Source organism: Leucopleurus acutus (genome assembly GCF_964270905.1).
Source record: "Leucopleurus acutus genome assembly, chromosome: 7".
In the NCBI taxonomy this organism is placed as follows: Eukaryota; Metazoa; Chordata; class Mammalia; order Artiodactyla; family Delphinidae; genus Leucopleurus; species Leucopleurus acutus.
In genome coordinates this window covers 86,380,545-86,403,767 of record NC_139150.1, presented here as the reverse complement: position 1 = coordinate 86,403,767, position 23,223 = coordinate 86,380,545, and the positions used below count along the sequence as shown (strand labels likewise).

General features: G+C 39.3%; 1 protein-coding gene across 1 annotated transcript in view; it reads left to right on the top strand.

The window, feature by feature from the left end:
* Positions 1-16,501: 16,501 nt before the first annotated feature.
* The window catches only part of FANCC (FA complementation group C), a 259,780-nt gene continuing 253,058 nt past the window's right edge, over positions 16,502-23,223 (top strand). Inside the window, exon 1 of the mRNA XM_082843477.1 lies at positions 16,502-16,751. The gene's annotated coding sequence lies outside the window, so the exon portion shown is untranslated. The remainder of the gene's footprint in view (positions 16,752-23,223) is intronic.

Genomic DNA, 23,223 nt, shown 5'->3' with positions numbered 1-23,223 from the left:
GTATGTTTCCCATATTCTTGAAAGAACCGAGTATAAAGTGTACTTGAAATATCACAAACATAGGCCAGTTTATTATTATAACCTCAGATCATATTTTTCACAGTAATTTGTTCTGATGTCGGAATTTTCATAAGGAAAGATATGAAGTCTCAGTGGATCGTTACATTGCTTACTCTTGATTCAACATTTAATAGGCTTTCCTCTGACTTTATGTCCTGAGTCCATAAAGCTTGTTAAATGACACTGCAAAATTTCTTTAGATGGTAGAAAGCTTTGGTTAAGTGAAAAAGCCTGTTGAGGTTTTTTTTCCCCTGTAGTTTCCTAATTGGGGTTTCCTTATTACATCACAAACATTAATCACCACATTATCCAGATCAGACTTACCCTATCTTTCAGATCCTCATTAATCTACTAGTAAAGTTATGAGCTCCATTAATATGGTTACATTTAGAATGTTTCCCTAAAGCACAGTATACCTATTACTGGGTTGAATAACGCAAAAGCTATAAGTCTCCTTCAGGCTGAAGATGTTTCTTGAAATGTCGGCTCTGACAGAGCAGCCTTCTCCACGCTCTCCACATAGGATTCCTACAGAACGTTTGCTTTATTTACTGCTTTGTTTACTCTTTTAGCAGGAAAAAAATTCTCTGAGCAGGATGGAGTTTGCATCTTGCAGAGACCAAACCATGTGCTGTTGTCCAGAGCTTGGCTGTTTTCCATTGGAATGGTTGAAAAAAAATGTGAGATCTTCCTAGAGTGGATCACCTCATCAAGCAGAGGGAACTGCCATTTCCTTGCAATCCTAAACCGACCAGTATTTCCCGAACGCAAATGTTTTTTGGATGATTGATAGTAAAAATGGCAGAGCATCAAGCTCACCTGTCCACATCCACATCACCAAATGTGGCCAGTTCAGATGCAGAGCCTAATGTGGTCCTGCAAGAGCACCAGTCGTGGAAAGACTCTCCAGCCATTCACACAGTTTGTGGATGTCTCATAAATGCCTATCATTTATGAGCTATGGGAGTGTGGGGTTTTCTTTCAGAACCTGACAGAAAGAAGTCTCTGAGTCTCTCAGCCTACCTTATCGAATTCACTGCGTTCGTGGCTGTATTCGGCAGTTACTTTTTGCATTCTGATTTTCTGTAGAGTAGTATACAGATTTAAGCATGCTGTTGCCTACAAAGGATGTCAAAATGAATAAGCAGTTAAGATATTACTATATACGTATGGGATTTATCATAAGACACATTGAGGAGAGCTTAAATAAATAGGATACTCTCAAGAAATTTCTTAAAATTAGAAAGTATTCTCCTCAAAACAAAATATTGAAGTCAATGAATATTTTGTCCAACATGTTATCCGGATAAGACAAAATTCAGACTAACAAGGTAAAAGAAGGGAAATATTCATTAAGGCAGAGGTCTGTTAAAACAACTTAGTGATAATTTGTTTTAAAGACTATGTTTCAAAGATTAGAGATTATGGATTTGTGAGCAGAATAAGGTAGTTATCAAAAATTTCAGCAAAACAATCAAGTCTTGCAATTTAGGGACTCATTTCGTTCTTGAGATCAAGGAAACACTTTATTGTTTAGTGAGCTGCAATGAAAGGTAAGGAAAAATGAAATGAGTCTGGAAATAAATGAACAGTTTCTTGGCTTCAGATAAGCACTTCTCAAAGTCTTTCATGATACTATTGTAGAGCACATGGAGAATTAAGGCCTGGGAATTGGTACAGTCTGGTGGATTTATAGTTGATTAAACCTGAGAGGTCAAAGAGGCAATGTATCAATGTTATATGGGAAAGAAGGCCTTTAAAGGAAAGCTCTAGGGCTCTGTATTTGACCTTGCAACAGAGAAATGTGCTTCTCAGATTTGTAAAGTATGTATGATTCAAAGGATCTCTGAAGATTGTAGAGATGGACAAAAGTCAACAAAATGAAATTTAATGCACAGAAGTAAAAATAAAAACTTGCCTTTAGGTTCAAAAATCCCACTGTAAAGTACACAGCCTGGCATAAGTTTATATGAGAAAACAGACACACACGTGCAAACACATTCTAGGTGTTTTAGTTGATTTCAAGGGGAAAATAAGCCAAGAATGTGAGCTGATGAATGAACTAACTAATGAGAACTTAATTTGTATTAACTAAAGGATGGCGTCCAGATCAAGGGAAGTAACCATCCCAATAGGCGCGTCCCTGGTCAGTCCACATCTGGAGTTGCAATTCTGTGTGCCACCCTGGGGAGGCCAGGCTGGGCTGAAGGGTAATGGAGAACAGGCCGAGGTCAGCAACGAGGGAGGTCGAGGGGATGATTGTGGGGGATGTGGAGAGAGGCAGGCTAATGAGGATCTAAGTCTCTGAAAGCTCGGAAGTTTCCCATAACAGGGAACGAGGCTTATTTCTTCCAGAATGAAAATGGAACATTAAAGGGGCTGAGAGAAAATTTTAAATAAAGGAAATTCACCAGTACACCATCCTACAACTGCAACACAAGCAAAACAGTCATCTGATGTATTAATTAAGGGATTGTTTCAACAAATCAGTGGCATGAAAAAGAGAAGGGAAATGGTTGGATTTTAAAAGAGTCTTAAGAGATTTATCAACCAAATGAATTGTGTGGGCCTTCTTATATCTTGATTCCAACAACTACCTGGTAGATCAGAGATTTTCTCTTTAGATAATTAGGGAAATTGCTTTTTAATAATAGCTTTATTGAAATATTGAAATTCACCCTTTAAAAGTGTACAAGTCAGTGATTTTTAGTATAGTCAACAATCTTACACAGCACTCACCACTATTTAATTCTAGACCATTTTTACCACCCCCAAAAGATACCCCATAATCATTAACAATTATTGCCCATTCCCCCTCATCCCAGCCCCTAGTAAGCATTAATCTGTTTTCTGTCTCTGTGGATTTGCCATTCTCGACATGAATGGAATGATACAATATGTGGTCTTTGTGTCTGGCTTCTTTCACTTAGCATAATGCCTTCAAGGTTCACACACATTGTAGCAGGATATCAGTACTTCATTTCTTTTTATGGATGAATAATATTCCTTTGTATAGATATGCCGCATTTGTTTATCCATTCATCCGTTGATAGACATTTGGATTGTTTCCATGTTTTGACGATTATAAATAATACTGCTATGAACATTTATGTACAAGGTTTTGTGTGGTCATATGTTTTCAGTTCTTTGAGATATATACCTAGAAGTGGAATTGATGGGTCATATAATAGGGTAACTCCGTTTTAACGTTTTGAGGAACTACCAAATTCTTTTTCCGAAGTGGCTGTACATTTCACATCCCCATCAGTGATGTGTGAGAGTTCAAATTTCTCCACATATTTGATATTATAGCCACCCTAGTCAGTATGAAGTAGTGGCTTATTGTGGTTTTGATTTGCATTTCTCTATTGATTGATGATGCTGAGAATCTTTTCATGTGCTCATCGGACCTTTGTATATCTTCTTCAGAGAAATGTCTACTCAAATAATTTACTGATTTTTATATTGGTTTATTTATCATTTTATTACTGAGTTGTAAGAACTCTTTATACGTTCTAGATATGTCCTTCATCAGACATGTGATTTGTGAATATTTTCTCCCATTCTGTGGGTTGTTTTTTCACTTTCTTGATGGTATCATTTGAAGCACAAAGTTTAAATTTTGATGAAGCCTGTTTTAATTAATTTTTCTTTTTTCACTTGTGCTTTTCTTTATATTTCTATAGTTGGATTTTACAAATACCTTTTCCACCAATTAATTTAATGTGGTTAAATATGTTATTAAAATGGTGAAATAACCACTGTCATGGTTGTGGAGGAGATGCTAAATGCAGTCCATTTAATTTTATTAAGGTAGCTTGGGACTGTTTCTCATGATGAAGATGATAAACTTCCCATGATAATCTAGTCAGCTTAAATTCACATTATACCAGCAGTTTAATTATCACAATGATTTAGTCAAGTCTGGAAGGCAATAGACCTTGGTGGAAATCATTGTCTAAAACATACATTGTTTGAAAATTCTTCCCCTTGCCCGAAATTTCACAGAATAGTTATGCTCATAAATCAGGGGGAAAAATATTGCTTCTAAAATCATCCTAAACATAGTTTTACCAACTTGCTAAGTCACCTGTCCTCCCTCCTACCCCCAGCAGGGGGAACTAATTAGAATCTGGAGAAATGAGAAAATATGATTTGAATACATATATTTACTCAATACTTTGTATTTGGAAATATAAATAAAACCTTACTTTTATAATTCAAAATATAGAATATAAAGCTTAATAAATATCTTCTAGGCCCTTAAGAGAAATTTATCAGAAATGGCAAGGACTGGGGAAAATGAAAAGTTTTATATTTGTTCAAAAGAGACATTAGTTTAGAAATATTGGGAAACAGTGTCCCAGCGGAACAAATGATTCATGTTATAGAGGGGAAAATTACAATGCTTCCACCCATCATTTTTAAATGTTTAAATGTCTTTAAAGATTAGATACTTTTTAGATAGTATTGCACAAATAAGCATATATGGAGTAAAACTTGGTTTTATTTGATAATCAGTGTCCTGATGTAAACACAATCTCTCAAAAAGAAAAATGCAAGTGGTTTTCTTTTATTTTTACATAAATAATATTTATATTGGACATAACACAAATCACTTCCAATTAAATAATTTAATTTTTGCTCCCTCCCAAAACCCCACTAAAATAGGGCAAAATAAATTAAACAGACATAAACCCATAAGAATAAAGAAAGCAGAATAGGCAACAGCAGAGGCAAGAGCTTAATAAAATTTTGGAAGGTGGCAAACAAATCAGTGGCTGACATCTGTCTTAGCAAACTGGAAGCTAAAATCTCCACCTTTTGAGAAGATCAGAAGTGAGCAGGTTTGCACTACTAAACCCTGGGATGGCTCAGGAATTGGAGGTGCTGGGTACTTCAGAAGCATGGGTGCAGTGCAGAGTTAAAGGCAGGAGTAAAATTGGTGGTAAGAAATAGACCCCCAAGCCTCACCCCGCCCCTTCCCCACCACGCAGCTAGAGAATTACCCTGCCCCTACACTGGCTGAAGACAGGAAGATTGAACCACATGGACTCTGATCTTGTGGCTACACTCCAACTTACGGCAGGGATAAAGTTCTGTACCGGAAAACTCCAGTGAAAATCTACACTCTGAACTGGGAGAACTGCAGTCCCCTGTATTCTGCTCAGGTCCCTTACCCATACTCCTGGCAGGCAGGAGTATGATCTCAGGGAGGAGCTTCTCTACTGGAAGACTAACCAGCCCCCTCCCCGAAATTCTATAGATACTGATATTGAAGGTTCCCCTGCAAAAGGGACAGGCTGACACCTATCACCACCCATTGAGGACCACCCATTGACAGGATCCAACCAGGTATGTGGAATTTCCAATGGGCCTTTAGTGCCTCAATATTAAATATGAATAGACAAAGTTCATCATAAATTTGAAGAAATCTTTCAGTATAGAAAACAAAAACCAAAAAAAAGAAACAGAGGAAAAAGACAATGCAAGAAAACTTCAAAATAAGAGAACATATTGTATCCATGATAAAAATGGGGGATTATAAATATGGAACATTTAGAAAACAAGAAAGAGCTTTTGAAAATGAAATATGATTGCAGAAATGTAAAATTCAATCCAATATTCAGAAAATAAAGATGAAGAAATAACCCAGTAATTAAAAGGAAAAAGACAATTAGACCGAAATTTGGAAGATAACTCATAAGAAAAGTAGAGCATTATTCATTCGTTCATTCATTCATTCAACCAATATTTACTGAATGCCTGCTTTGTGCCAGACACTGGTCTGGGTATTCAGGATATATCAGTAAGCAAGCCAGTAGAAGATCCCTGCCCTCAAGGCTTCACATGTTAGTTGGAAGATCCAGAAAATAAACAATAAACATAATAAATAAGTAAATTACATAATATGTTAGGAGATGCTTTGGTCAAAAAGAATAAAAATTGAGCAGGCTAAGGGAATTGGGAGTGCTGGGAGGGCTTTCTGTTTTGGTTTTTGTTTCCATTTTAGATAGGAGGATCAGGGTACACCTCATTAAGAAGGAACATTTGAGCAAAGACATGAAAGAGGTGAGAGAAAGGAGAAGCAACAGCTGGTGCAAAGGCCCCAAGGTGGGACCTTCCATAGCATGCCTGAAGAAGGGCAAAAAGGCCAATGTACTGAAGCCCAGTGAGCTAAGGGGGGGATTAACAGGGGGATGATGGCACATCAAGAGCAAGAATTCAGATGCGGTGCGCCTTTGTAGGCCAAGCTATGGAGTTTGACTTTTTTTCCTTAGTCAAATAGGGTGCCACTGGAGGATGTTCAGTGGAGAAGTGCGAATTCTGGCTTTTAAAAGGACTGTATAGCTGCAAGGTGGAAGCAGAGAAATCCAACAGCAATGCTTTGTAGTGATCCAGGTGAGAGATGGTGATACCTGGAACTAGAGTAGTAGCAGTTGAGTAGTACTTTTAGAGGAAGACGCAAATGTTGAAAAGTATAAGAAGTCAGTAGGGATAAACATGAGTATAACCACTACTGAACAAAAATATTACATAAATTAAACTAGCAGAAGAAATCTCAAAGTATCCAGTGGAAATCAGGAAAAGAGAAAAAAATGAATGGATTCATGGATATAAAACAGAAAATTTGAATTAGTTGCTTTTATTTTTATTATTTCTTACTAGTTTATGGTTTCTGAAATAAACCCATATTACCTTTTAAATTTTAAAGAGTTTGTTTTTGTTCTAAGGGTCAGGGCTCCTGTGATTCACTTTGGAAAACTGGACTTGGGCTCCTGGAGTCACTTCACCAGCCTGGAGTCTAACATCTAGAAGCAGAGTTGGGGTTTGGGGGAGGGGGGGCCAAAATGAGGAGGAAGGAAGTAGGTGCCCACCTCTGTGATCTTGTTCCCCAACTGTTCCTTCCAACCTTGCTTGAAATTTCCCTCCCTGAGGTACTCCTACCACAGAGCTGGCTCAGTGCTTCCCACAAACAATGCAGAACACCTACAACAGGGGCCGCAAACTCAAATACTTTTGGAGTCAGCCAAGTAACAGATGTGACAAGGTTGAAGATGTTAAATTATATTGTAACTTGGGAGTGCAGAGAAAAACGCATGTTGTAGGTTTTTTCCCCAGAAGCAGGCTATGAGATGAGCTTTTGTATACAAGTGACTTATTAACGGGGTGTGTGGGGGGGCGGTGCCTAAAGAAACCAGGAAGCAGATGGAGGAAGAAGGACAGAGAAGGGGAAGAAACCAAGCAAACGTTCAATTTCAGAGTCTGCACCTGCAGGTGAGGTGGTTCCAGGAGCCGCAGTCAAGTTTTTCAAAAAGAGTCCCCACAGGGCCTGGCCCTTAGCACAAAAGCATGTAGAAGCCAAAAGGGGGGCACCAGAATCAGTGTAAGAGGTTTAGCAGGCGCTGGGGGACGCACCGCCATGCTCTCGAAATTTCTTTGTTTACTCAATTTGATCTTCCTCATGAAAGCCCACCCTTTGTTTTATGGTGCGGGTGGGGAGTAGAGAGGGAGTTAAAAAATTAACTGTTAGTTCTATCTGGCTTAAAGATTGTATCAGTGCTGGGCTTCCCTGGTGGCGCAGTGGTTGAGAGTCCGCCTGCTGATGCAGGGGACAGGTTCGTGCCCTGGTCTGGGGTGATCCCACGTGCCGCGGAGCGGCTGGGCCCGTGAGCCATGGCCGCTGAGCCTGCGCGTCCGGAGCCTGTGCTCCGCAACGGGAGAGGCCACAACAGTGAGAGGCCCACGTACCGCAAAAAAAAACAAAAAAAATTGTATCAGTGTCTTAAGCTGTTGCTCAGCCTTCTCAGATAGAAATGTTTCTCATTTGCCCCTTCCCCCTTTCTTCTCTTGAGATAATATCTTGAGATATGAGTGGTAGAGTGTCTTATACCCTCTTATGGTGACAGAGAAGGGTTGGGATGTCTGGTTGAGGTGTCCTTTGACTTCTCTGGCCTCTGGGACCATGGCTCTAGTCCTGTTTGCAGGTTGCCTGGATGTCATTCACCTCTGGTTTGGTCTCTTTGTCAGACTGGTCACAGTCTGAGGTGACCCCTCCTGACTTGGCATCACATTGACCTTCACTGACTATAGACACCTGGGTCTATGCCACATATTCCCTCCAGCCTATGGGCTAAGCAGCCAGAGGTCCATTTACTGTCCACTCACTCTGACCATCAACTTTCAAATCACCCACAGTCCTGTGGGGAGCCCCAGAGGCAAAAAGTATTCTTTTTATTGTGGCAAAAAATACATAACATAAAATTTGTCATTTCAACCATTTTAAGCGTACGATTCAGCAGCATTAATTTGATTCATAGTATTCATCACCACAATTTCCAAAACTTTTTCAACATCTGAAACAGAAATTCTCCTCATTACTCCCTTTTCCCAGCCTCTGGTCATTTCTAATCTACTTTCTGTCTCTATAAATCTGCCTATTCTAAATATTTCATGTAAGTATAATCGTACAATATTTATCCTTTAGTGTGTCCAGCTAATTTCACTCATCATAATGTCCTCGAGATGTATCCACGTTGCAACATAGATTAGAACTTCATCCTTTTTTATGGCTATAGTATATTCCATTGTAGGCATATACCTAATTTTGTTCATCCATTCATCTGTTGGTGGACATGCGTTGTTTCCACCATTTGGCTATTGAGACTAATGGTGCAATGAACATTGGTGTACAAATATCTGTTTCAGTCCCTGTTTTCAATTCTTTTGGGTCTATACCTAGGAGGGGAATTGCTGGATCATACAGTCGTTCTATGTTTAGCTTTTTGAGGAACTGCCAAACTGTTTTCCACAGCAGCTAAACCATTTTATATTCTAACAAACAACGTATGAGAGTTCCAGTTTCTCCACATCAGCGCTAACACTTGTTTTCTGTTTTGTTTTATTTTATAATAGCCATCCTATTAGGTGTGAAATGGTTTTGATTGGTATTTCTCTGTTGACTGATGATGTTGAACATCTTTTCATGTGCTTATTGGCCATTTGTAGATCTTTGGAAAAATATCTATTCAAGTCCTTTGTCCATTTTTACACTGTGCTGTCCTTTTGTCAGAGGCAGATTTTCAGAGAAGAGTGAGGACAAAAAACCCTTGTGCCTTCATGTGGGCCTTACAGAATCTATACACCTCTCTGGAGAAGGGAGGACATGTAGGACATGCTCAGACCCTGGACCGAAGGTCTCTCCTGCCTCTATATTCTTCGGTCAACCCTTAGTGCTAAAAAGAGTGGTGCTTTTCTTTCACTGTTCTTACGGCGTTTCCTCCTTCTGTCATCAAGAATAATAGGTAAATTCTATGAGTTGGGTTTTTTTGGCCTAAGCCTAGAGACATTACCTCATATTCTTTTGTATTTTTAATCTCTTTCCATTCATTTAGAAGAATGCCTCTGACTCTACATTCAGAAAGGCAAAAGAGAAAAACTTGTTAGTAATTTTCAAAATATTATTTCCACGATACAAAAATGAGTGAATGTGGCCTGGCCTTGGGGTGTTTGTGCATGTGTGTGTGTTTGTGTGTGTGTGTGTGAGAGAGAGAGAGAGAGAGAGATAGGGTTAGCCATGAACTTCATCTAGAGGAGTACTTCTCAAATTTTAATTCCTATCCACATCACATGGGTATGTTGCTAAACTGCAGATTCTGGTTCAGTAGAGTTTTTAACAAGCTCCCAGTTGATGTTACTGCTGTAGGTTCACGGATTACACTTTGATTAGCAAGGTCTTAGAGGACAATTTACACGTTAAAAATGTTTTGCGAAGATTCCCTCAAATAGATCCTGGGTTTAGCAAGCAGGTTCCACACTTGAAAAATTATGGGATACTATTAGGACACCACTAAAGATTTTTATGGCATGTCTAGTACAGGAATCCCAAAGTCAAGTGCTTATTGGGGTCAGTCTGGGGCTGGGAGGCTACCCAGCTGGAGAACCACTGCCTATCTACAGGAGGTACTGCTCTTGAACTACAGGTGATGGTTCCCAGGCAGAAACGCTGGCCCAGGGTGTCCATATTTTCCATATTTAGAAGAAAAGTGGGATGTAAAGAATTTTTTGTGAGATCCTCTGATTTCTAAATGTTTTCAATCAATTTTTTTCTCAAACAGCCTTCAAGGTAAACAAAACAAGTCTGCTGGCAAGATGCAAACTTCAGGGTGCTTGCTTATTCTTTCTGGCCCAATATTTTGCTAGACCCTCAAGAGATACAGAAGAAGAGGACCTGGTTTCAGCTCCTAAGATGACTATGGCCTTGTTGGGAGCTAAGATATATGCACATGAAGCCAGGGAGCAAGGCAAAGACAGGTGTCTGCAAGTGTGAGAAGAAAAGAGATCCAAGACATTTAAGGAAGTTGTGAAATCAAGCCCCAGTGAGACTGCAGATGATGCTCTGTCACTTGCAGTCCTGATTTTTTTTTTTTTTTACAGTTAAAATGATTTCTCCTGATACATTGTCTCTACTGGCTTACATGAAAAATGGGAGTGACATTTTTTAAAAATTATACTTACATGTGATGAGATTATGCCAGAGAAAGTAATCAAATGAGATAATAAATGTTACGTGCTTAACAAAGTGCCTGACATAGTAGATGCTCATTAAATGTTAGTTTCTCCCACTCACTCTTATAGATCTTGGATCTTGAGGAATGAAAGCTATATATATATGTATATATATGTATATATTATACATATATATTATACTATATACATGTATTTAGTATAATATATACATATATGTATATATTATACTATATAGTATAATACTATATATATACATGTTGGTGTCATGTTTGGGGTTTTTTCCTTTATCATGCAGCAGGTTTTTTTCTAGCTTTATTGAATTATAATTGACATATAGCATTGTATAAGTTAAAGCATACAATGTGATGATTTGATACATGTGTATATTGTGAAATGATTACCACAATAGGGTTAGTTAACACCTCCATCACCTCACGTAATTATCTTTTTTTTTTTTTTTGATGAGAACATTTAAGATTTACTCTTTTAGCAGCTTTCAAGTATATAATACAGTATTGTTAATTACAGTCACTATGCTGTACATTAGATCCCCAGAACTCACTCATAACTGGAAGTTTGTACCCTTTGAGCCACATCTCCACATTTCTGCCACTCACCAGCAGCTGTTTTATTGTATGATTTGAGTGTATTGAAACCTAAATGTAGCACATTAATAAATGCAGTTAACTAGTCTTACTGAGAAATGCTAGGCAATTAAAGGGTCAATCTGAAACTGACAAAAGAATGGGAAAAAAACTTACTTATTTTTGACTAAATAGTTTCCAGAATTAATCAAATCATAAATGTGCAGAATTTCTTTTCATTTGCTATTTCTAAAGTGCTTATTCTTAGCAATTCTTTACTATTAATTTCATGCTAAATGAATCATTATGAAATACTTAAGAAGAAAATTATGGTTAAGCCATGTGCTTCTTTCAAAATGTAATTTATTATTTTTTGCAGGCAATAAAAATGTGCTATGCTAGTTACAACACACCATGATTAGTGGGAATGCATGCTCTAAATAGGAATGCATTTTTTACTGAACTAAAGAAAATCAAATGAAAACTGCCCTTATATATATATATCTTTTTTTCTTATTCTTTTTTTTTTTTTTCCAAAAAGGGTATATCATTGATCAATGGAAAAAGAACAAACTTTTGTTTTCTGGGAATTCTGTGTCAGAGATTGCGAAATGATAAAGTTGTTTCTCCATTCTACGACATTTATAGGATTTTAGTAAGTGGATAAGAGTCTCCTGCCTTCCTGTCTCTTGAGGTGGTTTAGGACCCCCCACCCCCTTTTTTGGATGAAACGTGCTAGTGTCTTGAGTTTATCTCATTTTGACAACATCTATGCTACTGGCAGAGAAGATGTTGATTAATTAAAGGACGATCCCCTTCACTAGACTAAGCTTCACAAGGGCAGAGGATATGTATTTTTTCTCTTTCTTTTATTTTTTTCATCAGAGTAACCTCAGATCCTACTATAGTGCCTCAGCTGAGTTCAGCTGCTAGCAAGAAAGACCTAAAGTAACAGTAGTGGGATAGGGAGGGTGGGAGGGAGGGAGACGCAAGAGGGAGGAGATATGGGGATATATGTATATGTATAGCTGATTCACTTTGTTATAAAGCAGAAACTAACACACCATTGTAAAGCAATTATACTCCAATAAAGATGTTAAAAAAAATAACAGTAGTTATTTTAGAAACAAAACAGATTTATTTTTGTTTGTTCTAAAAGAAGTCCAGGACTTCCCTGGTGGCACAGTGGTTAAGAATCCGCCTGCCAATGCAGGGGACACGGGTTCAAGTCCTGGTCCAGGAAGTTCCGACATGCCACAGAGCAGCTAAGCCCATGTGCCACAACTACTGAGCCTGCGCTCTAGAACCCGCGAGCCACAACTACTGAGCCCACATGCCACAACTACTGAAGCCCGCATTCCTGGAGCCCGTGCTCTGCAACAAGATGAGCCCCTGCAGTGAGAAGGCCGCGCACCTCAACGAAGAGTAACCCCTGCTCGCCACAACTAGGGAAAGCCCGCGTGCAGCAACAAAGACCCAACGCATCCATAAATAAATAAATAAATTTATTTAAAAAATAAAAGAAGTCCAGAGTTAGGAAAACCAGGTGACTCCCATGATTACTGGGGACCCAGGGTCCTGTTATTTCCTTTGTTCTGCCGTCCGTATTCCATGACCATTGTCCTTGAGGTACTTTATGGTCCAAGGTGACTGGACCACCAGCAGGAAAAAAGAGAAAGAGGGAAAGGGCTAAAAAGCTCCTTGTCTATTGTCTTTCAGCCTTTCAAGAAACCTTTCTGAAAGTCCTACCCGACAGCTTCCACTTCTCTCTCACTGGCTACAACCTCCTTACGTGGCCACCCCTAATAGCAAGGGAGTCTGGGAAATGTAGTCTTTTTTATTGGGCACATTGCCATGCTAAGTAAAAGCAGTGTTCTCATACTAACAAGGAAAGAGGAAGTGGTAAAACAAGATTAATACGGACAATCTAATGAGTTTTTCGTGAAGCAAAATTTATTCAGTTTATAAGACTGTTCTTTGAGACTCCTTCCCATCTTTTTTGAAAGTCAAAAATGTTACTAAAAAAGTGAAATAATGGTAGATTCCCCCTTGCTCCCCAGTCTTTACTCCACCTAATAAACAGTTAACTCTGTTAGTCTTCTAATATTATTGACACTTTACTGGCCCACATACAGGGAACTCCTGGACTATATAGGTGAGCTGTGAGATTTCTCCAAACTCCAATATACTCAGATGGATCTGTGTTTTAAATGCAGCCTATATGCTTCATGCCTTCTGCTTGGGAGGTTCTCATGAGGTATCCATTGATTAATTTATCAAGTAGGTTTTATCCAAAGTGCTAATGCCCAGTAACACAAAGAAGAGCTGCCACTGCCAGGTCCTTAGTCAGGGCTTGCTTTGCAGTAAGGGAGAGAAACTCACTGAAGTCAGAATAAGTGAGGGAGTGATTGTTGCAATGATACAAGGGAATCTCACCGACAACTAAGAACAGAAAGATAAGCTAGTCAGTTTGCCTTAAAATTGGGCTTAAAAATGGAAAGTTGGGAATGGTAACTACCCTCTATCTCTCATGGAATAACATGGTCTTTCAACATTCTCTGCCAACTAACTTTGTTTGTTACTTATATTTTTTCTTCCCCAGTGTCTTTGGTTGGCATGGGGTTTGGCTTCTGTGATGTAGGGGTGGTACAGTCAGTCCCAGTGCTGCGATTTCAAATTCCCCAGCAACAGTTTGACTGGTTCAGTGGGGATCAGGTTACTATTTCTGATTCAAGTCGTTGTGGCAGGGAGCTGGGTGATTAGTACAAATATATTTTCCTAAGGTTCATTCTTTCAACAGAGCCTAGAGAATGAGCATGTTGGGGGAGGGTGGCAGTACCATGCAACAGTTATAATACATTTCCCTTTTTCTGTTATTTTCCACCTCTGGCAGCCCTGTTTCCTGACCTCAGGTGCTTTTCCGCCATCAGCGTGGCAGATCAAAGGCTTTCACTGTTACTTGCACCATTTCTTGATGCATTTCGTGCACAAGCATTATTATTACTGTTTTCATCTGCAATTTAACATTCATTTCCTCAGTCAGAATGTTTTAAGAGGAAAGCAGTGCGGTGATGAACATGCACAGCCTCTGGGGTCACATCACCCCTCCCCCACTTCTGCCCCACTAAAATCTTGGGAAGTGGTCTGGTACCCAGACTGGGGCAAGAGCAAGAGAATGGCAAGTAATAAGAAGCACCAGAATCAATCTACTTGTATTTGAAGGTATAACACCTACCAGTTGAGATTGCTCTGTGCATCAGTTTCTTTATCTGTGAAACTGGAATATTGTCTGCCACAAAAGATCACTGTGAGAATTAAAGAAAATAATCAGCCTAGTGCCTGGGACTTAATAAACACTTATTGAATATTCACAGTTGAGATACCAGCGGCAAATATTAGAGCCAAGGACAAGATAGTGTTAAGTGTTGGGGTGCCATATGAGAGCCGGAAACCAGGTGGGTGTCTGGACTAACTCTGGAAACATGAGTCTTACTACAATGACTAGAATCCGAGACAGTTTATTCTATTTGTTTGTTGAATTTTAAAGGAAGATTTAATGTCAGTAACCTTGCAGCACGCAGCTGTCGTGTTTCTTCTCTCCAGAATGTAAAGATTCTAACGGATGGATTCCATTAGAATAGATTCTAATTGTGTCTAAGGATGAAATAATTTTTGCCTACACGTGCCATTTTTCATTTTTGCCATATTATTTGTGTGATTTGACTCTATACTGTAACCAAAATTGTTTCTAGAACACACATACTCAACTTTATGAGGCAGTTAAAAATAGGATTCATATCTAAGTATTTTTCTCAAGAAACTTTTCAGGCATTTTATAGTGATCATCTCAGTATTAAAGTATTAGGATAGCTCCATACATATGGATGCCAGATAAAATAAATGTCTATAAATTCCCATAAATTTATATTTGGAAATTTATACTATACACGCTACCCATTTAGGTCTAAATTAGGCTTAAATACGATGTCCTTTCATATACTGTAACGAGCCATGCAACTCTTTATTAACCACTGAATTAAAAAGACATAAAACTACAATATGGCAAGACCTCAATTATTAACACTACAAACACTAGAAATGATTTTTCAGCAAATACTTAAAAGGACCTGAGTAACAAAACAGATATTTTCTCTAAAGAAATACATGGTTTAATTGCTTCCTTTGCTGGTAAACACAAAAGTTAAACTTGTCACATTAGGCGACTTTCTTCTTATGGCCAAAGTGCCATGATGAATATCACTCAAGCATGTGTCTCTCTGCACAAGCCCTGCTTTAGATTTACTCACCTTGAACTATGCACACATCAAACAAGCAGAGACCTCTTTGGCTGGCAGGGAATATTTTCAAGAATATATTTAACACCTTATTTCTTGATACAGATCCTGCCAATTTTGTCTCAAATTCTAGGTCTGGTTCCTTTTGCATCTCCCTTTAATTAAAAAAATTTTTGTTGCTGTTGTCACCATTACCCTACACACTAACTTTGTCACTTACAAGCTGTATAACGTTAATAGACTATCTAATCTCTGAATTCAATTTATTCGGTAAAGTGCGTATTTGGTAAAGTGGATATTCCTTTATTATAGAAGGCTGGAGGTGTCTGAATATTTTTATTATGTGTGTACATTGCCTTGTAGTAAATTTTTTGAAAGCACCTGTTAAGTTGTAGTTTTATAATTATGTCATTGATTTAAAAAAAAATAAGGCTTAAGGTTAGGCAGTTTCCTCAAAAAATTTTTTTGTAAAAATTTAAACATCTGTGAAAAACCTTCGTGTATTACTAAGTTCAAGAATTAAAATTAAAAAATCCACCAAGACACGCTAATACTAATGACATTAATGGAAGTTTATTTAAAAATGCTGTTTTCCATTTATTTATTTAAACCACTTAGGTTTAAATGCAGCGTAGAACTGATTTGAACCCCAATCAAACAGTGTATAGAACTGATTTTGGTGGTGGTGAGGGACATCAACCCAAGAAAGATCCCTTTTTTGTGTGTGACCACACTTAGAAAATCATATTCTAGGCTTTCTTTCGAGGTTTTACCTTCTTGACCAAGACCCAATTTTTCTTTTAAAAATTCTCTGCATTTTGAACAGAATCTTGAAATAACTGAGCAACAACCGATTAAAAAATCCGCGTTTTTCCCCTCCAGGTACTTCCTGCGGTCTAGTTGGGGCCAGCGACACCAACCAGAGACCGGTGACATCTAAGGCAGCCCCAGCAGGCCCCCTCGCCAGGGAACCCGCCCAGCCAGACCGACTTCCGGTTGAGCCGGGGCCCCTACCCCGCCCCGCCCCACGAGCAAGAGATTCGTCGGAATTTTCCCGCGAGGCCGCGGTGGCGCGGAGCCGCTGGCCAGGCCCCAGAGTGCACTGCGGATACGTGCGCGCGCGGCTCCATTGACGAGCGACCGCGGGAAAGTTCTAAAAAAGTCAAAACAAAACAAAAAACCAGTACGAGGCAAAGTCAAATTTTCAAGCCACAGAACCGGGCGCTGGCAGCCTTTCCGCCACTGCCCAAACTGCAGAAGCAGCTCTGGCGCGGACCAGCTGGTAAGAGAGAGGCCGCAGAACGACAGCGAAGGCAGCTGCCTCCTTCGGGGGTCCGGCCGACACGTCAGCCTGGGGGTGTGGGTTGGGTGGGGGTGAGGGAGACTCGCTAGAACGTTCTCTCCGTTCCCCGCCTCTAGGTGGGTGAGCAGGGCTCGCGCTGTCTGTAGGGACTGAGGGGAGTGGGTAGGGGATGGGATGGCGCCAACTGTAGGGGCGGGGCCTTGGGCGAGGGGCGTGGCTAGAGGGCGGAGCAGGCCCAGGGGGTGGAGCCGACAGAGGGTCGGGGGTGGGGGGTAGGGGGTGGTCACAAGGAAGGGAGTTCCCCAGAGCGTTGGGAGCTGGGGGCTGGCGTTTTGCTTCTCTCTGTTCATTGAGCCTAGGTTAGCTATGTCTTCTTAAAAGGACAGGAGCGAAGGTGAATTTCTTCGCCCTTGGATCCGTGGGAGATGTGAAAATCTCTCCTTTTAAAATTCATCACCCTTTACAGCTGGCCACATGCTCTCCGCACCGCCCCCCTTCTTCAGGTCGCTGGGAGCGGGAGGCCAATTAGAGGAGCCCGGGGCGGGCTGTTACCCCTCGTACTCTGCGGGCTTTTCCCGCTGTGAGGGGAGGAGGGTTCTGGTGGGCGATCATCTCGCACTAACTCACTTTTTTTGAATGAAAGGCCAAATAGCGTACAAAGCCTTTGAGAGGTTTTTTTTTTTTGGGGGGGTGGTCGGGGGTTGTGTTTGTTTAGCTTGCTTTTTTCGAATTTTTTTACGTGGACGCGTTTACAACCATGAACCCTCTGTGGTCATGTTGTATGGGCTAGAAAAGTCGGGAGGGGGAAAGATTTGGAGTTTTTAAAACATCAGCAATTTGGGACCAGAATGTCAAATAAAGGCCAAGGAATTTTCAGCAAAGACCTGTATGTGCCTCTACGTTTGTCCTAATCTGAAATTGTTGGAAAGCTCCCGGGCACCTGGTTTCATTCTAACCTGTGTCCCATTTAATGCATCTTAACTGAGATGTTACTGAGTTACTTATCAGATGAGCAGGCACTTTTGGACCACCCAACTTCAGTTCTTTCTGGATGTCACTCAACCTTAGTGATGTGCAGCTCAGAACAGATTTTCATTACTCCCCTCATGAGAGGTGGAAAGGTTGTTACAAATGATAGAATTCATACTGTGTTGGGGTCATTTATACATAAACTTATATAAAAATATATTCATTGTGACTTTATCCATTAAGGTTAAATCAAATTGATGTTTCAATCTGATGTACTGTGCCAGATTCGCAGGGAAATAAGCCCTCATATACATTACTCCTATACCTGTACAAGAAAGACTGCATCAAAAAAGAATTTGCTTTTCCTAGTTATATCAAAGGCCTCTTTCCCCCAGAGTAAAAGTTAGGTCCTGCTTCTTTAGAGTTGAGCTAAATTATACCTTGGTATATTATACATTTTAATTCATTCTTTTCATTATTTAGTCATATACCTCTTGATTTCTTGAAAAACGTTTACTAAGGCCCCAGAAAAGAAAGGCAAACTCTGTAGTGGAATATCTGCATTTTTTGTTCCGTTCTCTAATACGAAGCATTAACTTGATTGATTGGCTGGATGTGAAAGATGTGCTGCTGCTTGTATGTGAAACTGTGCATTTTAAAATAAATGGTACTTTTAACAAGTTCCATATTTCAGCAAGTAGTTCCAGTAACAATTATACAAATTTTGTATTTATGAAAACCAGTTACAGGGAGGCTAGCCTAGCCAATAGAAAGTTGGATTGATTATCCAGGCCACAGTGACAGCTGAGGAAATCTCACATCTGTGGCAGTTCCAGGTTGTTAGTGGCGGAGCCTCAAGTCAGGCTGGAAATCAGCACCAAATGGATTATTGTTATTTTTTTAATTGAAGTATACTCGATTTACCAAAATTGTGTTAGTTTCAGGTGTACAGCATAGTGGTACAGTATTTTTGCAGATTATACTCCATTATAGATTATTACAAGATAATGGGTATAATTCCACGTGCTATATATACAGTGTATCCTTGTTGCTTATCTATTTTATATATAGTAGTTTGTATCTGTTAATCCCATACCCCTAGTTTGGCCCTCCCCCCCTTTCCTTTCCCCTTTGGTAACCACAAGTTTGTTTTCTACATCTGTGCATGTTTCTGTTATTGCATATACCTTCACTTGTATTATTTTTTAGATTCCATGTACAAGTGATACTATACAGTATTTGTCTTTCTCTGTTTCACTTATTTCACTAAGCATAATATTCTCTAAGTCCATCCGTGTTGCTGCAAATGGCAGTATTTCATTCTTTTTTATGGCTAACATATTGCATATATATATACTACACATCTTAATCCAGTCATCTGTTGATGGGCACTTGGGTTGCTTTCATATCTCGGCTATTGTAAATAGTGCTGCTGTGAACATTGGGGTGGACGTATCTTTTCGAATTAGTGTTTTCATTTTGTCCAGAGACGGTACACAGGAGTGGATCATATGGTAGTTCTATTTTTAGTTTTTTAAGGAGCCTCCATACTGTTTTTCATAGTGGTTACACCAATTTACATTCCCACCAACAGTGTAGGAGGGTTCCCTTTTCTCTACATCCCTGGCAACGCTTGTTATTTGTAGACTTTTTGATGATAGCCATTCTGACAGGTGTGAGGTGATACCTCATTGTGGTTTTGATTTGCATTTTTCTAATAATTAGCAATGTTGGGCATTTTTTTCATGTGCCTGTTAGCCATCTGTATGTCTTCTTTAGAAAGATGTCTATTCAGGTCTTCTGCCCATATTTTGCCATATTTTGATTGGGTTGTTTGGTTGTTTTTTTTTTTAATTAATTTATTTAGTTTATTTACTTTTGGCTGCATCGGGTCTTTGTTGCTGCGTGCGGGCTTTCTCTAGTTGCTGTGAGTGGGGGCTACTCTTCGTCGTGGTGAGTGGGCTTCTCATTGTGGTGGCTTCTCTTGTTGCGGAGCACAGGCTCTAGGTGCGCGGGCTTCAGTGGTTGTGGCTAGTGGGCTCTAGAGCATAGGCTCAGTAGTTGTGGCGCACGGGCTTAGTTGCTCTGTGGTTTGTGGGATCTTTCTGGACCAGGGCTTGAACTCGTGTCCCCTGCATTGGCAGGCGGATTCTTAACCACTGCGCCACCAGGGAAGCCCAGGTTGTTTTTTGATGTTGAGTGGTAAGAGCTCTTTGTACATTTTGGATATTAATCCCTTGTCAGTTGGTAAGAGCTCTTTGTACATTTTGGATATTAATCCCTTGTCAGTTGCATCATTTGCAAGTATTTTCTCCCATTCTGTATGTTGTGTTTTTATTTTGTCGATGGTTTCCTTTGCAGTGCAACAGCTTTAAAGTTTAATTAGGCCCCGTTTGTTTATTTTTGCTTTTATTTATTTGCCCTAGAAGACTGATCCAAGAAAATATTGTTGCAACTTATGTAAAAATATTCCACCTATGTTCTCTTTTAGGAGTTTTATGGTTTCGGGTCTTACATTTAGGTGTTTAAACCATTTTGAGTTTATTTTTGTATATTGTGTGAGGGAATATTCTTATCTCATTGTTTTACCTATGGCTTTCCATTTCTTCCAGCACCACTTGTTGAAGACACTGTTTTTTCTCTATTGTATATTCTTACCTCCTTTGTCATAGAGTAATTGACCATTGGTGCATGGGCTCTGTATTCTGTTCCATTGATCATGTGTCTGTTTTTGTGACAATACCATGCTGTTTTCATTACTGTAGCTTTGTAGTATAGTCTGAAGTCCGGGAGGGTTAAACCTGTATCTTGTATCTTACAATCTTGCTGGTTTCATTTATTCTAATAGTTTTCGGTGGAAACTTAAGGGCTCTTTATATAGAGTATCATGTCATCTGCAAATAGAGACAGTTTTACCTCTTCCCTTCCAATTTAGATACCTTTTATTTCTTTTTCTTGTCTTATTGCTGTGGCTAGGACTTCCAATAGAAGTGACGAGAGTGGGCATCTTTGTCTTATTCCTGAATTTAGCAGGGTTTCACCTTTTCACTGTTGAGTATTATGTTGGCTGTGGATTTGTTGTAAATGTCCTTTATTATGTTGAGATATGTTCCCTCCATACTCACTTTGATGAGGGTTTTTTTTTGTTTGTTTTGTTTTGTTTTTTTTTTGCGGTACGCGGGCCTCTCACTGTTGTGGCCTCTCTCATTGCGGAGCACAGGCTCTGGACACACAGGCTCAGCGGCCATGGCTCACGGGCCCAGCTGCTCCGTGGCATGCGGGATCCTCCTGGACCGGGGCACGAACCTGCGTCCCCTGCATTGGCAGGCGGACTCTCAACCACTGCGCCACCAGGGAAGCCCTGATGAGGGTTTTTATCATGAATGGATGTTGAATGTTGTCAAATGCTTTTTCAGCATCTATTGAGATGATCATTTGGTTTTTGTCTTTTCTTTTGTTAATGTGGTGTATCATATTGACTGATTTGTGTATGTTGAGCCATCCTTGTGACCCTGGGATAAATAAAACTTGATTATTTAGGTGTTCCTGTATTGGGTGCATGTATGTTAACAAGTATAATATCCTCTTCTTGTACTGATCCCTTTATCATTATATAATGCCCCTTTAAAAAAATTATTTTATTGTACTATAGTTGCTTTACAATGTTGTAAAGCAAAGTGTACAGTAAAGTGAATCAGTTATACATATACATATATCCACTCTTTTTTAGGTTTCCTTCCCATTTAGGTCACCACAGAGCATTGAGTAGAGTTCCCTGTGCTATACAGTAGGTTCTCATTAGTTATCTATTTTATAAATAGTAGTATGTTTATGTCAATCCCATTCTCCCAGTTCATCCCACCCCCTCGTCCACCCTTAGTAACCATAAGTTTATTTTCTAATCCATGACTCTATTTCTGCTTTGCAAATAAGTTCATCTGAACCATTTTTCTAAATTCCACATATAAGCAATATTATACAATATTTGTCTTTCTCTTTCTGACTGACTTCACTCTGTATGACAATATCTGGCTCCATCCATGTCTCTGCAAATGGCATTATTTCGTTCCTTTTTATTTATTTTATTTTATTATTTATTTATTTATTTGGCTGTGCCAGGTCTTAGTCACGGCACGCAGGATCTTCATTGCCGCGTGTGTGATCTTTGTTGCAGCATTGGGGTCTTTAGTTGTGGCATGGGGAATCTTTTAGTTGTGGCATGGGGGCTCTTAGTTGCAGCATGTGGGATCTAGTTCCCTGACCAGGGATTGAACCCGGACCCCCTGCATTGGGAGCATGGAGTCTTAACCACTGGACCAACAGGGAAGTCCCTCGTCCCTTTTTAATGGCTGAGTAATATTCCATTGTATATATGTACCACATCTTCTTTATCCATTCCTCTATCGATGGACATTTAGGTTGCTTCCATGTCCTGGATGTTGTAAATAGTGCTGCAGTGAACATTGGGGTGCATGCATGCTTTCGAATTATGGTTTTTTCAGGGTATATGCCCAGGAGTGGGATTGCTGGGTCATATGGTAGCTCTATTTTTAGTTTTTTAAGGAGCCTCCATACTGTTCTCCGTAGTAGCTGTACCAATTTACATTCCCACCAGCAATGTAGGAGGGTTATATAATGCCCTTCTTTGTCTTTCATTATAGCCTTTGTTTTAAAGTCTAGTATTGTCTGATATGAGTATTGCTACCCCCACTTTCTTATTATTTCTGTTTGTATAAAATATCTTTTTCCATCCCCTCACTTTCAGTCTGTGTGTGCCTCTGAAGTGAGTCTCTTGTAAGCAGCTTATAGATGGGTCTTGTTTTTTTTATTCAGTCAGCCACCTTATGTCATTTGATTGGAACATTTAGTCCAATTGACATGTAAAGTAATTGTTGATAGATATGTACTTATTGCCACTTTATTCCTTGTTTACCAGTTTTTTGTTTTTGTTTGTTTTTTGTAGTTCTTCCTTGTTCATTTCTTCTTCTTTTTTTTTTCTTCTCCCATTGTGGTTTGATGATTTTCTTTTCTCTTATGCTTGGGTTCCTTTCTTTTTGGTTTTTGTGTATCTGTCATAGGTTTTTGATTTGTGGTTACCATGGGGTTCATATATGTTGACCCATAATTATATCTACTTGCTTTAAACTGATAGTCATTTAAATTCAAACATATTCTAAAAGGTCTACATTTGTCTTTCTGTTTGCTGTTCTGATTGGGTGATTTCTATTATTTTCATCTTCCAGATCACTACGTGTTTTTCTGTGTCATTTGGTCTGCTATCCATTGCTTCTAGAGTGCTTTTTAATCTCAGAAGTTGAACTGTTTTTGATAGGGTCTTCTTTATATTTTCTAGTTTCTTGTTAAAATGATCTGTGATGAGATCAATTCTCTTCCCTAATTCAGTTAGCATTTTTATTACCAATGTTTTCAATTTATTGTCTGGTAGGCTGATTATTTCTGTTTCATTATTTATTTTTTCAGG